The sequence below is a fragment of the Canis aureus genome, chromosome 28 (assembly GCF_053574225.1).
Source record: "Canis aureus isolate CA01 chromosome 28, VMU_Caureus_v.1.0, whole genome shotgun sequence".
NCBI classification, from domain to species: domain Eukaryota; kingdom Metazoa; phylum Chordata; class Mammalia; order Carnivora; family Canidae; genus Canis; species Canis aureus.
The window spans coordinates 5,100,000-5,115,538 of NC_135638.1; the positions used below are offsets into that span (position 1 = coordinate 5,100,000).

At 38.6% G+C, this 15,539-nt stretch overlaps 1 long non-coding RNA gene across 2 annotated transcripts in view; it reads left to right on the forward strand.

Moving 5' to 3' along the window:
* The first annotated feature begins 1,154 nt into the window (after positions 1-1,154).
* The window catches only part of LOC144300165 (uncharacterized), a 40,361-nt gene continuing 25,976 nt past the window's right edge, over positions 1,155-15,539 (forward strand). For both annotated transcript variants that reach the window (XR_013366761.1, XR_013366762.1), the window contains exons 1-2: positions 1,155-1,292; positions 10,590-10,680. This is a non-coding gene — a long non-coding RNA (uncharacterized LOC144300165). The remainder of the gene's footprint in view (positions 1,293-10,589; positions 10,681-15,539) is intronic.

Sequence of the window (15,539 nt, forward strand, 5' to 3'; positions counted from 1 at the left end):
ATTACTGCCGTGGTCGGTTGTTATCTCAGCGTCCGGTTTTCACCCTAAAATTTTTGGCTTTATTTTCACACCCTGACACCGCACCCAGATACGAAGTAGCTCAGTCCTGGAGGTCACGCCATAGATATTTAAATTATAATGGGCAAACCCTGCCCCCACCAGACCCCAGCTATTCCCATTGCTTTCTGCCAACTGACTGAGGATTCAGCTTTAAGCCTTTAAATATTCCTAGGCAAAGAGTCTGTGCTTTGACATTTGCATTTATCTCATTATGTTTGATTGGCATATTGAGATCCATAAGCTTGTGGTTAATATATTGCCAAGGATTCTTAATTAAGCTGGTTGTGCAAAAAAAGGCATCAGAGTCTCCCGAGAAATGTATAATCTTTGCCAGTCATTCACTTTGAATTTGCCTTGCTGCCCTGGTGGCAATAGCAGGAGCACCACGGGGAGGGCTGGAGGCTCCACATAACCACCGCAGGCTCTCAGAACCCGGGGCTGCCACCCGAGTTTGGAGGAAAGGGAGACGGTTACCGCAGAGAGAGGAGGCGAGCGGGGGATCTGAGTCCATAGTCCCGGTGGACAAATGAAGCAGAACAAAATATATGACAGGCAAACTGCCAGTTGTCATACTCCAAGGAATTATTAAACATTAATATGTTTACTTTCTACTTACTTCCTCCTACTAGTCTTTTCATGAAATTGATCGTTTGGGAAGCCGAGGCAGGAAAACAAACCTCCACTGAATCAAAACCACCTGTAAACCCTTCCCAGGCCCCTGTGTGCCGTGAGGCCCCAGGTCTCCACCGCTGTCGCCTGGCCCGGCAAGATCTGTGTATCCTGGTGACTGAGCAATGCACCTTCTCAAGGCCCAACCAGACCGGCCTCATCCGAAGCCTTAACAAGCCGAATGGGGTCCAAAGGTATGAATTTCTACTTATAGAATAAATTGGTCATGGGGAGGGAACGTGTCCCGCATGGTGACTCTGGGTAAAAATACTCTACGGCCTATTGGAAAGCTGCAAAGAGGCGATCATAAATGTCCACATCAAAAGAAAAAAAAATTGTGACTATGCACAGTGACGGATGTGGACTAGGCTTAGGGTGGTGATCACCTCACAATAGGTATAAATCCCAAGTCACAATGCTGTACACCCGAATGGCTTAATGCTATCATGTCAACTATGTTCAGTAAAGCAAAACCAAGCAAACAAAACGAGCCACCCGTGTTATCCTGATGCATGTTGGGTTTGCGAACTGCTGCTGTAAAGGAGCGACTCCGATCTCTCAAGGTGGGAAATAACTCAACAGTTGAGTTACTTTGAGCAAAGCAAGAACAACTCTAGCCTGATGCTACCTGCTGGTTCGCTTTTCCCCATTCTGCCCACTTGGCTGTCATTGCGTTGGCACCCCCCATGTGGCAGATGCCACGGGGACCCCAGTGCCCATCGGGTGTTCTCAGGGGCCCCCTTCAGGAAGCGGCGTCCCAATAGAAGCATGATGCATTTCTCCCCCTGCCTCATTACCTGCCCAGGTAACTTGCACCTTTGCCTTCAGCTTCTTGGCTCTGCCCCGTGACCGTGAGCCTTGTGAGGAAATTAATTTCCTTGACTCTGGATACTGCGCATTCATGTCTTGCCCGCCTGCCCTCCCCTTGCTGTTCAGGATCCCTCCAGGCATCCCCTTCATGGCCTGACTTCAGCAGGATGCTACGGTTTAAATGTGGGTCATGCAATGAGCAGTGTGCCTGGAAGCTAGCCTGCCCTGCTTTCCTCGTACCCTGTGGATTTCCAACGATCCCACTCTCAATTTCATTCCAACCCCCTCGTGGGTGCTTCCCCGGCCCAAAATGCCTGAGACATCTCGACACTGCTGTGCCCCCCCACCCCCAAGAATCCGGGACAGGGAATATTTAATAGGCTTTTGTCCAAGAAGGGTTTGGTGAAATTTCCCTTATTTGTTACATATACACCAAATACATTCCCTGTGGCATGTACCCCTGCGCAGAAATTGCTCTAGGAGGAGGCATCTGGGGGCACATGCTGTAACAAACACATTTAAATCTTTTCGATCTGTGGATTCCTAGGTTGTTTTTCTTTCCCCATTCACTCAGTGAGCCTAACCTTTGCCAAACAATTGCAGAGCTATGTCCTGGCCACAGGTTTTATTTGCTGCCTTTAGTCATTTTCGATTCCTTAGCGGCAGCAAACACAAGGGTCAAAGTCAATGGAAAGCAGGTTTAGGTAAGCTCTATTCCATCCGTACCTACTGCCAAGAATCGCTGCATGTACTCGAGGTGAGGAAGGAGTTTCTGTCCTGATTTGGAACTCCATAAATCAAGTAACTGCAGTTCACCCGCCCCCAGGACTGCTGACGTGGCCCCCTCCCAATATTTATCGCCAAATGTCAGAACTTACGAATGGCAGCCTGAGTGTGCGGCCTGCACGCCTGCACCTGGCAAATTATTCCTCGTTGCTCAGAAAATCCACGGGCTCCTTTTGTTTGATGTTAGTGTTGTTCGGTCATCGTTTACGTGCCATTTGCACGACAACCATGTCACAGCAGCCGAGAGGGCGGGAATCAGCTGGAGAACCTCCAGGCCTCACGTGCATCCTTCTCTTCTCCATCAACACAAACCGACAGGCCTCTCTCCACATGTGCCAACACTGAGACATTTCAGAGACAGAGGTGGAGAGTGAGAAAGTGTCTCAGGGCTCGCTGGCATAGTTCGTTGAGTTGTTACTTACGCGGGGGGAGAGAGGGACGTGTTCGATGACCGCTCCTTGAGCATCCTGCACCTGTCAGCCACGCTGGGGGGACGGGGACACAGACCCTGCCCGCAGGAAGCTTAGGTCCCCTAGTGCCACCTAGGAATGATGAAGGGGATATGCTTGTTACCCTGACTCTACTGTCACATTCCGGGTGTCCAAGTGGCTTTCTCCTCGCTTGTTCGCAAACCCGCTTGTGTGCTCAGCTCTGAGAGCTTCTTAGCTGTTCTCCTTTGCACTGAGCTCCGTGGGAAGGAGTCAGTCTACTGCTGTCATAGCCCAGCTAGTGACAAGGCGCCTGGAATGTTTAACTGACAGTGTCTGATAGCACGATTAAAGTTAACTAGGATATAGTTTTCAGCAGACAAAGAATTTCCAAAAAAATCTATGGTAACTATAGATTATCTACTTAGAAAAATAGAAATATTATTATATATATATAAAATGTAAATATGTATAAAATGTAAATTTTATATATGTAAAAATATAAATGTTAATGTAGAACCACGCGTAATCTCTCTCCCCAGAAAGAAGCTGTTGCCATTTTGCTATAACCATATAAATATACCTATTTATAAACATGAAATATGGATTTTATTTTATTTTTTTTGAAATATGGATTTTAATGAGCAGTTTTGAATCTGGATTCTTCATCTGAGCATTTTGAATATATGGAAGTTGTAATGGTTGTGTAATATTCTATTATTTGGATATGCCGTGACATTTTTAAACCATTCTCCTATTGCAGTACATGTAATCTTTCTGATTTTCATCACTTCTGATATTCTGATGATCAGCATTTTTATACGCAATCTTTCGTGTATAAAAATTTGCCAATTATTTCCTTAGGATGTATATATCTAGGATATATAGTAGAAGGATATATACCTAGCTAAGTACCTAGGTTAAACTCTATGAGGTCTTTTAAGTCTCTGGTTATAGAATGACAAAATTGTTTTCCAGAAATGTTATACCAATTTAAATTTCCAGCAGAAAATTTTAGGAGCACCTGAGACCAAGAGGTCGTTTTTGTTTGTTTTTTAAATCTTGTATAAAACATTAAAACATCTTACAAGTCAAAAAGTGTTATTTTTTCTAAGTAATCTTCCTCCTACTGAATATTTTTTTAGATTATTCTTTGTACATTTCTTTGCATGATATATGGACCACACTACAATAAGACGATGTTTTCTAGAGTAGTGATCTCTTTATTTTTTTAAGATCTTATTTATTGATTCATGAGAGACACACAGAGAGAGGCAGAGATAGAGGTAGAGGGAGAAGCAGGCTCCCTGCAGGGAGCCCGATGCAGGACTCGATCCCAGGACCCCGGGGTCATGACCTGAGCCAAAGGCAGATGCTCAACCGCTGAACCACCCAGGTGTCCCTAGAGCAGTAATCCTGACCCCATAATGGACTATGAAAGCTATGGTGTTTGCCATCTGTGCGTGTTGGGCTCCCCTCTGTGGCTTATAGCACCCTGTTCTTTCGGAGAATACCATCTGTCCCATCCCTATGGTCCCAGTGGACATCCATTGAAACTACCATGCCTTTCTCTAGACACAAAAGGGAGAGAACTACACCCAAGGCCGGCCATTGCAATGCGATCACATGATTCACACTGGCCACTCTGTATTTCTTAAGGCTTTTCCCTGGAGCTAATAGGGACTCCAGTCCCATGACTGCCACAAGGAGAGAGGCTGCCTAGAGAATGAAGTCAAGTAGAAACATGCAGAAGACCAAGAAAGACCCCTAATGATAATCTCTGATCTCTAGGATGCAGCTATGCCTGAAGTTGGCTTTATTCCTAGAATTCTGAGTTTCATGAGACGGTAATTGCTATTTAGCTCAAATTGGCTCTCAAATTTTGTTGACACCTCCAAGCAAAAAAAGAATCCATGTGAATACACAACTCCAAACTATCCCATAGAGCTATAGGATCCATAAAATCTTAGGCCACGTCAGGACCACATCGAGTAAACTGTGGGTTCAGGGCGTTGGTAGAGGAATATACCAGTTTGAACAGAACTAACCTATCTAAAGAGTGGAAACAATTCTCAGGTTAAAGAAAATGAAAAAGCATGTGGAAATGTACCCATAGGTCTTCTACAGTACATGCCTGCTTTTCTATAAATACGAAGAAAGGCAGCTCCTCCTCATGTCCCGCATTATGATAGCCCCTGCGGAGGGAAGAGTAGAAGTGGGAAACATGGCCCTCGCTTCCAAGAATCACTAATCTAGTCTGACAAAACTTACATATATGCTTATTTCTGTTGTTGGACTATAACCTAAAAGAAAAGTGATCAAAGTAGCCTGCCCCTCTTAAGGGTGTTCAGAACGTTTTAGAATTATAAATTACAGAGAGAACTGCATAGGATCAACACTTGTTCCCACTTAGACTCCTCTTAATGCTAGCACGCCTTCTCTGAAGGTACGTAATAGGTAAAATACATTAAAATATCGCGGGGTAATAGCAATAGCCCTGAACTGGCAGCCTGGAGGTTTGTGAGGTCCAGGCCCCTGGTCGTCATGGGATCCTGTGCTAATCACTCACTTCTCTGAGCTCCAGTTTATTTATATGCACAAGTGATTTACACTTCCGTAGGCTCTAGCACCGAGATTCATCATCAAAATGTAACATAAAGTTGCCCCTAAGAGCCACTGTTTCTTCCACACTCAGCTCATGCCCCCCCACCTAGCGAATCCCCGGAGTTCTGTCGAAAGAGATATAACACATCTAACTATTCAAGGTGGTTGAACGTAAAGGATGAAAATAGGCAAACACTGAACAGCAAGCTGGTGTAGCTCTATCAATAGCACTATTAAATATATAAATATAATTCAACAAATTACTATAAAGGACACACATCTTGTGCTCACCATCCAGATCAAGACAAGGGTATGGCTGGTACGACCGCCCCCACCTGAAACCACCGAGCAGCTCTTATTGACCACATCGGTTTCCTTCCCTCCTGGAGATATGACAGGGACTTTACGGCTATTATGTTCTTGCCGTACTTCATGTATTAACCACCCTTGTTTTGCAACTTGATATAAAATGGAATCAGGGCAGCCCGGGTGGTAGCACCACCTTCAGCCCCTGATCCTGGGGGCCTGGGATCGAGTCCCACATTGGGCTCCCTGTGTGGAGCCTGCTTCTCCCTCTGCCTGTGTCTCTGCACCCCCCTCCCCGTGTGTGTGTCTCTCATGAATAAATAAATAAATAAAATAATAAATAAATAAATAAATAAATAAATAAATAAATAATAAATAAATAAAATGGAATCATAGTGTATACATCCTTGGAAATTTGCTTCTTTAAGGTAACATTACATTTGAAAGATGTCATGGCCAGTTGCAATCTGTTTCCTTTCATTGCCATAGAACAGTCCATGTATGTCAGTGACTGATTCGCTGTGTCTCTTCCCCTTCCTTGTCCTAGCTCTGTGATGCTGGAGCGCGCCCTGCACATATTTCTCCTTTGCCAGCTAACACAGTGTGAAGCTTTCGAGTAGAAAGCCCGGGAGGGGGCCATTGCAGGAATAAGGGGCTTTTTCTTCCCGCTTCCATTGTCTTCTGATTTTTGCTCCTGTGGCTTACATCCTCCGGTAGCATCAGGGACACCTGACGACACTCACCCTACATTGAGTTTTGGTGGCAATTCAGTGGATGGCTGTTCAGGGAGTTTCACAGCACCCCCCAGCAGTCAGGATCTTAGTGAGTTTTACTGGCACTATGGGGGCTGGTTTCCTGTTTACCAACCCTGGCCCCTCAGCAAATTTCTCTGACAGGAGTGGGCCGTAGCCACAATGTCTCCCTGAAGTCTGACCTCATCCTTATAGGAGGACCCTCTTCCAAGGCCCTTTCTTCGTTGGGTGACTTCTCTCGGCTCAACGCTGTCGCTATACTGGTTTGAGTTCTCTTGACCTTCCTTAGTAGTTTATACTCTGCCACTCGGTAATCTTTTATATTAAATCTTCAAATTACTGGTATGGTTTTTGTCCCTTGACTGACACATCTTATATATGACAAATATTTGTTGATTGTATTAATTTTTTCAAAGAACCAACTCTTGTTCCTCTTGACTTTCACCATTGTTATGTTCCTGTTCTATATCACTATTTTCCAATCTTTATTGCAGTCTTTCCTCTTTATTTGGGTTTCTTTCGGTGTTTATTTTCAGACTTCTGAAATGGGTACTTTTAACCTTTCATATTTTCTAATAAAGGTGCTTAAGGCAATGCTCTCTAAATACTACTCTAGTTCCAGTGTGTATATTTCAACATGTAAAAGCTTTATCGTTTAGTGCAAAATATATTATTTCTATTTTTATTTCTTTTTAACTCCTGGAAGATTTATTCTCAAGTATTTAGGAATTGTCTAGTTCTCTTTTTTTATTGACTTTTAACTTTTATTTGCCTTTTTACCAGAAAATATTCCTTATATCATGTCAATTCTTTGAAATTGTTATGATTCAGTAAATGGAAAATTTTTGCTTTCTATATCTTGAGGCTATGTTATTAGGTGCATACAAATTTTAAATTGTTATATTTTCTTGATAAATTTAATCTTCTTCTTATCAGTATGAAGTGACCCTCTTTGTCTCCCTTAATGATTTTATCTAAAATCTAATTTGCGTATTTTTAATGTGGCTACAAAAATTTTCTAATGGTAAGTATTCGCCTAGTGTATAAATTCTCACTTTCAGATTTTCAACCTTTCCATACCCTTAGATTTTAAGTGTTTTTCTTTTAAGTGGTATCACTGGATTTTTAAAACATTCATTCAGAAAATCTTTATCTTTTAACTTTTATTCCCTTTGCATTCTGTGAATACTGATATATTTGCGTTAATATCTACTATGCATTTGTCCGTGATAAATATTATTTTTCCTTATCTCTATTACTTACTTTTGTATTGCTAAATATTTGTACCAATTGCCCTTTTTTTTTTTTTTTTTACCTTTTAGGTTCTATTCCTCAAATGGTTATATTAGGAATTAAAGCATGCATACTTAGCAAAACTAATCAAAACATTTGCCCTCTTCTCAAATAACGTAAGGGCCTGAGAACACTGAAATAGATACAGTAAACTTAATACTCACACAGCTTCAATATTATCAACTCACAGCCAATCTTAGAATATCTTCTCTCATTTATTCCATACCTGTAACATTTTGAAGCAATTCCTGGAGAACATTTCACTTTATCTGTATTTTAATATGTATTTCTAAAAGAAAGAATTTTTCAAAAATAACTGCAATAATATTATCACAGATTAAACTTTGAAAGTTGTTACTATGATCAAAAATCCAGAGTTAAATTTCCCATTGTCTTGTAAGTACCTTGAATTTGGTACTTTTTTGTTGTTTCCCTTTAAATCCTTGAGGTATGGAGCTCATTGATAAGGAGTCTTTTAAAATCCTTATCTGCTAATTTCGTTATCTCTGTCATTTCTAGGTCTATTTCTGTTTATTGCTTTTTCTCATAGGTAAGCATTCTTCCTTTTTTTCTTCCTGTTTCTTCACAAGTCTACTAACTTTTATTAGATCCCATACATCCTAAATTTGATTTTTTAGTACTGGATTTTGTTATATTCCTTTAGAGTTATGGGCTTTGTTCTGGCAAGGAGTTATGGTACTTGCGAATTAGCTTGATCTTGATCTTTTCTGGGGCTCTTTTCAAACTTCTGTAGGATCAAAATAGAGTAGCTTTACTCTAGCCTTTCTTTAGTCCTACTACTACTTTTTTACCTTTTTACATTTCTAATTAGATGCTAATATATTCTACAAGATCTCTCCACTATAACTGGTGGAAACTCAAATGACTCCCAGTCTTTGTGGACTTTTAACACTGTTCAGTTTACTATTCCCTAGTAATTGTTCCTCTTATACTCTTTGGGGTTTATTTGCATGATCTTTGGAGTTTCACCTTACATACGTGCAGATGAGTGTCAAGGCAAAGGCTGAAGGAAATCTATATGCAGATTCCTACAGCTCTTTCTCTGCATGATACCCTCCAGGATACTTTCTACTTGCAAGTTCTCTGTTTCAACAAAGTAAATTTGCTGAACTCCATTTGGGTTTCCTATCTTTGTATCAATTCAGAAATTGCTATCAGACACAGAGCTGCTGTGATTGTGGGGCTCACTACCTTTGTTTCCCTCCTTGCAGAGCACATAGTTCTGAACTGTTTTCAATGTCTAAAAACAATTGTTTCATACATTTTCCCCAGTTTTCTAGTAGTTTACAAAGACTAAGTCTTATAGAGCTTAAACTGTCAAATCAGAAACAGAATTCTGTTAATTATTTTGTTTAACATAGAAAATATAGATGTTTTATAATCTTTGGTAAGTTTAATACTTGAAATCTCTTTTTTTGCTGGTTCTCACTTATACTGCTTTGCTTCCTTTTAATTATTTATCTTTGGCAGGATGGCAGCCAATGCTTTTGTTCCATTTGTTTTCATTACCTGGAGATTCCCTAAATCCTAGGGTGAATGTGTCCTCTACTAGAAATACCTGGCAGTATTACCCATTAGGAATCACCTCAAACCTGGGGCTAATAATAATAATAATAATAATAATAATAATAAGGAAGATTCACGTAAGTTCTTAGATATTTTCCCCTTTTTTTCATATTCTCCTACTTTTCTCCCTAAAGCAGACTTTTCTGTATTTGGGAAGAAAGATGAAGACACTTTCAAATATGGGTTGCCTTTATCTCCTCAGAGTGAGACTTTTTTAGGTCCTAGCTTAATGTAGGAGACAAAGTCATAAATTATGGAGAGAATCTTTTGTAAAAACAAAAACAAAACCAGGAGCACCTGGGTGGCTCAGTCGGTTAAGTGTCTGCCTTCAGCTCAAGTCATGCTCTCAGGATCCTGGGATCAAGCCCTGCATCAGGCTCCCTGTTCAGCAGGGAGTCTCCTTTTCCCTCTCCTCTGCCTCTCCTCCTTGCTTGTGTGCTCTTGCTCTTTCTCTCTCAAATAAAATTTTTAAAAAATGAAAAATAAAAACTTGATGTTAATTTGGGGTTTTTTTGTTGTTGGACAATGAGATGCTTTATTAAATTTGATACATTTACTATATAAGATTTCTGTGAACAAAAAAGGGTATCAAATTACTTTGGATCTAGGTCTCTGCATTATAAAATCTGTCCCCAAAAGATGTCCTTTCACTATATCCAATGGCTAGAAACATACAGAAGACCAAGAAGCCCAAGAATGTGTGACTCTCACATATCCTCACAACACAAAACGAATAAACAAACAGCTTTCATGCTCTGATATTCTGTTCGTCTGCTTGCTTTTCTAGGTTTAGACTTTTCCAAAATATTTAATCTTTGATGTGCAGTTTCCCACTAATATATATTACATATAAATTAGTAATTATAAAAATAATCATTAATATATATTATCCATATAATACATATCATACTATATATAATCGATATGCAATGAGCATATCATTCAACTATATCTTACTGTTTTCAACAGGAGGAGATAATCCAAATAATCTAACTCACTATTCCCAGAAGTAGAATTCTTTCAGCTAATTTCTTAAAAAACTGAATCATGAAGGGTGAGAGGCTTGTTGTCTTCTTCCTCCTTGGCCCTAGTGCTAGGTGGTGATTTGGGTATGTATGACTACTCTAAAGACCAAACTCTCCTTCATGTGGGTTAAGTCCAGGCTTAAGGGAAGAGAAAGTATTAGCAGGTTGATTTGATTGAAGATCTATTGCCATACTCGTCACTCAGATTTCTTAATAATAAAGCTTGCATTTGACCTCTAATTCTCTGTTTTCTATGTCTTATTTTTCAGTTGCTTCCCACACTTGGAAAACAAGAATAGTTACCCATCCCACCCACTCTGACCCCTACCCCGGCCCAAAAGAAAAAAGAAAAACACAACAGTATGTATTAAAAATAGTTTTCCATTTAGTTCCTGGCTAAATTTATATGAGAAGTTATGAAAAGATAGATAAGAAGCAACCAAGGAAACGCAAACAAATCCTGCTTGCTACTTATGGTAATTAAGATGGGGAAAAGGACGCACTAAGTTAGGTTTTTTTTTTTTTTTTTTTTTTTTTTTTTTTTTTTTTTTTTTTTACTCCTCCAATGCCCAGAGAATAATTTGATCGTCCCTACTACCACGTCAGATGGTGCCCAAAAGTGCCTTGCTGCGGTTTGTGGTTTTACAGCCTGTGGGTCTAGCAGATAAATGTGTTATATTGTTTTATTTCTAAGGACAACTAGGGTCATTACACACAGCTGTGTCTCCTTCCAGCACTTTTTCATTCAATGACTGCTCTAAACCTCACCCACTAAGTACTCATTTGAGGGGCCTTCACATTAATTTAACTTCTCCAGCCAGATTATTAAAAACAGACAAACAAAAACACTTAAGAAATAACTAAAGACATCTCAATAAGGTAAGGTAAGAATTCAAGAAAATTGCTTAGTCCTTAAATATATCTAACATTATTAGCCACAAAAATCTGCGCTCTTTCTGCACCCTTCATTCAGTGCCTGGGACTGGCCAAGGGAAGCCCGCACCGTAACTCAATTATCAGCCCACTAGCATCAGTTTCGCGCTATGAAACATCGTATTGGATGACTCAAGAGTCTGTGTTGGGGTGTAAAAAAGTTAAAAGGTCAGAAAGGTAAACAGAATCAGGGCTATTGAGAGCTTTATAGGTCATTAAAAGGATTTTAAAAACCATATGCTGTCTAGGAGGCAGCCAAGATAGAGACTGTAAGATGGGAGAAATATGATCTGTAGATCAAGTCCTAGTAAGAACGCTGGCAGCAGCAGCATTCAAAACCATCTGCAGCCAGTTTAGCAAACAATCTGGAATGCCACCAGGAACAAATTAAAATAGTCAATCCTGGAAGAAATGAAAGCCTAGCATGGATGAGTGAAACGTTGCTTGCTGGAGATATGCAGAGCCTGTAATCTTCCAATATTCTAGAAACCATAAAAAGAATTTTTCACCACTAAAGTAATATGGAGATTGAAAGTTAAATTGAGGACCCTAAGAAGAAACATGCATGGCACAACTGCCACTCCAAGGCAATGAACACGGATCCCAATCCCAGTGGTCCTGCTAGCATAAGGATTGACCATGAGCTTAACTCTGCTGCTACAATCTGTAAGGGACATTGCTCACCTGGTCAGCCCTAGAAGCTCAATACTGTTGAGGATGATCATTGCTTTTAAGCTGGCAATTTGAATAATATCCCTTGATCATACCTGAAGTGGACTCTTAGAACTGTATAATGATCATAACACTATTGATTAACATTTGTTGAGAATCAACCTACATCATTCAGCTAATTTACATTGATTCTTAAATATAATTAAAAACTGAAACAGTCTGATCACTAACATTTACTAAATGTTGTTACATGCCAACACAATTGTATGTGCTTTGTATAAAGTCTGGGGTAATTCTCACACCTCTAGTAATACATTACTGGTATGATTTATATTGTTTTATTTAAACTGAGTGCCATGGTGTCTTATAACTCTTCTTCCTAACCCGTTAATGATGCTACTCAGAAAGAAAAATTCATTCCTTGTCTATTGCAATCATTGGAGCAGGCAATTTTTAAGAATGAGCATGGGAATTCTAGCATTGCGGGTATATGTGAGGAAATGAATGGGACCAAATATCCCAAATGACATAACATCATTAGTGAAGTAATGTTATCATTCCCATTTTACAGATAAACCAAGGTACCCTAAAATTTAGTAGCTTGCACTTTAGTAGGTGGAAGAGCCGGAATTTGAACTCTTGCTATTTTGAAATTTTATCAAACAAATCTAACCACACAGTGGTTCTGGAATTAATCTCAGGATCTAGTCCCATCTCACTCTGGCAATAATGAAACCATGAGATGGGAACAGCTGAGAGATCTCATCCATCTTGAGCCTTGCCTAGGTCTCCTCTTGAGTTCATCAAATTCTGTGTTAGTCACTGAATATTCTTGAGTCAATTCTATTCTCAGCCTCTCTTTCTCTTTTTCTGTTCTCCATTACTCACTGTATCAGGATATATGTAGAAAGTAAGGTGTATTTTGGTATCTACCTGACATTGTTCACAACCCAAAACTTTTAAAGACAAGGTCTTCCACAGGAAGATCGAAACATCTCCAGTTTTTTTTATCCCACCTTTTCCTGCAATGTTAGAACTCCCATAGTCAAGGGGAGAAGTTGTCTGCTCCAGTTGCCTGCAAAGGGCCAAGCGTAGCCTCTTTTCTCTCTTGGCAATGTGACTAGGGAGTTAAGCAGAGAAGTTACAGAATAAACTTGGCAGTAATAACTTCCTATTCGAGCTCTGCCTCCAAAAGTCAAACCCCATTGCAGTGACTTTTTAAAAGCTGCACAGATACTTTCTGTGTTGTGCTCATAAAGCCTCTCCCCCCTTTATCGCAAGAAAGAGTTACAAGGGTTGACCCGCAGTACCATCCTGCTGTTTAAGATTTCATGCTCACTGTGTTGGCTTTACTTTCAGGCTCCAAAGAAATATCAACTATGGATGATTGGAGATTTGGAAATGGGCTTAAACCTCTTCAGAAATAACACCCACCCAAGCATGAAGGGGCAGAAATACATATTACAAAATGATAATATCTGGTTAAACCACACAGTGACCATGAAAGGTTAGATGAATGTTTAAAGGTTTTTATTTGTTTTATCATGATTCTCAAAAGAGGAACAGTAAAAGAAATAACCCACCTGCAAGGAAGCCAAATCTAATATGTAAATTTTGAGAATGATTCAAAAGTCAGGTAAGCATTACATATGATTTTGATATTTTAAGTAGGTGCTTTGTAATTTTGCTCTAAAATATATAAAAGATTATTCTAATTTTGAAGAGCACTATTAGAACTGCATTTGGAGCCAAATTTATGAACATGGAAAGATAGTTCGTATTCTCAAAAATGTAGAGTATCAAATTTACATATAGAGATGTCATTAGTGACATTGATAGAATTGATTTGGGGAATAAAATTTACAAGAGGCATGAAGTTATTTTTGTCTTTATTGCCTCACATATGAGACATATTGGGGATTAGGATTAAGTGTTTTAGTAGCTAATTCAATAGAATACCTTTGATGATTATTCCATTTAAACTAAGTACCAACTGTTGGTTCCATAATTTGTCAGAATTTCACAGCAAAGAAAGAAACTTAGGAATGAGACTGAAAGATATTGAAGAAAAAGAGTAGATGTCATTTATTCAAAGCTTAACATTTATTGGGCATATTTTTACATTTTCTACATTATGTGTTCATTTGATCAATCCCATTCTATAAAAAAAAAAAAAAGTGCTTTAGAGATGAGGACTCCAGCTACAGTAGCCAATGGGCAACAAGGAGTTACCATTTAAAAGTGTAATAATGGATGAATACTATAAATGTCTAAGTCACTGCTCATAATCCAGGATTTTGACATAATCTGTGGATGGCATTGTTATCCTGATGCAATGTCTAAATATTTATTTCAGCTATCTTTCCCAAGAACTATTTTCACACTCTTTAAAGCTAGAGATTTCATATATAAATGCACATGCATATGTGTGTATATATATATATCTACACATATATATATACAAATACATATATACTATATTCTGAAAATAACTGACATTTATATTAATCTTGCAAAAAGTTGGGCAAATTTGAAAAAAAATTCATTTTCTATGATCCAATAAATACACTCCCAGCTATAGACTCAAAAGAAATGAAGACATACACCCATACAAAACTTGTGCATACATATTCATACCAGTATTAATTATAGTAGAAAAAATGGAAACAATCCAAGTGTCTATCAAATGATGAATAAACAAAATATAGCATGCACATGCAATAGAATGTTATTCAGCAATAAAAATGAAGTACTGATATATACTACAGTATAAATGGCCCTTGAAAACATCAAGATAAATGAAAGAAGCCAGTCACAGAGGACATGCTGTGTATTTTCATTTATATGAAATGTGTAGAATAAAGAAATCCATGGAGACAAAAAGTAGCTTAGTGATTCCAGGCACTATGGAATAGGGTGTGACCACTAAGGGGTGTTGAGGTGATAATTTGTTCTAATATTAGATAGAGATGATAGTTGCATATCTCTGTAAATTTACTAAAAACCTCTGAATTTAAAATTTGTAAAAAACAAATTTTATCTCAATGAATTATATCTCAGTAAAGTTATAAAAACGTAACTATGATCACATTTAGAATAATATAAATTTGTGAATTTATGAAAGCAACATAAATCAAGAGAAAACCACTGGGTAGAGACCTCATAAAATTAGATAATTTTGATGTAATTCTGATCCAGAGGTTATTAACTTTCAAGGGTAGATAACAAATTACCAAAAAAGAGAATATGTGATGAAATTAGTTTTCATAGGCAAATGATTGCAAATCTAGCTTGAAATTTGAAGGCCACTTTAGTAAGCGATTTTTAAATATGCTTTATCCTTAGTAAACATGACCAGCCTGAAGTAGTAAATAAGAGGAAATCAAATCAGAAATTAACTTTTTATGAAATTCTACTTTTTATGAAAAGATGTTATTATTTTGACTTCTACCAAAAATTCTACCTTTTATGAAAATATGTCATTATCTTGACTCTCACAGTTAAGACTATTTAAAATAGGTCCATATAATATTATGTATGACTCTTTAGAATAGGATATGGTACCCAAGAAGAAGACTGATACTCAGTTGGACCACTGGCATGACCATACCAGC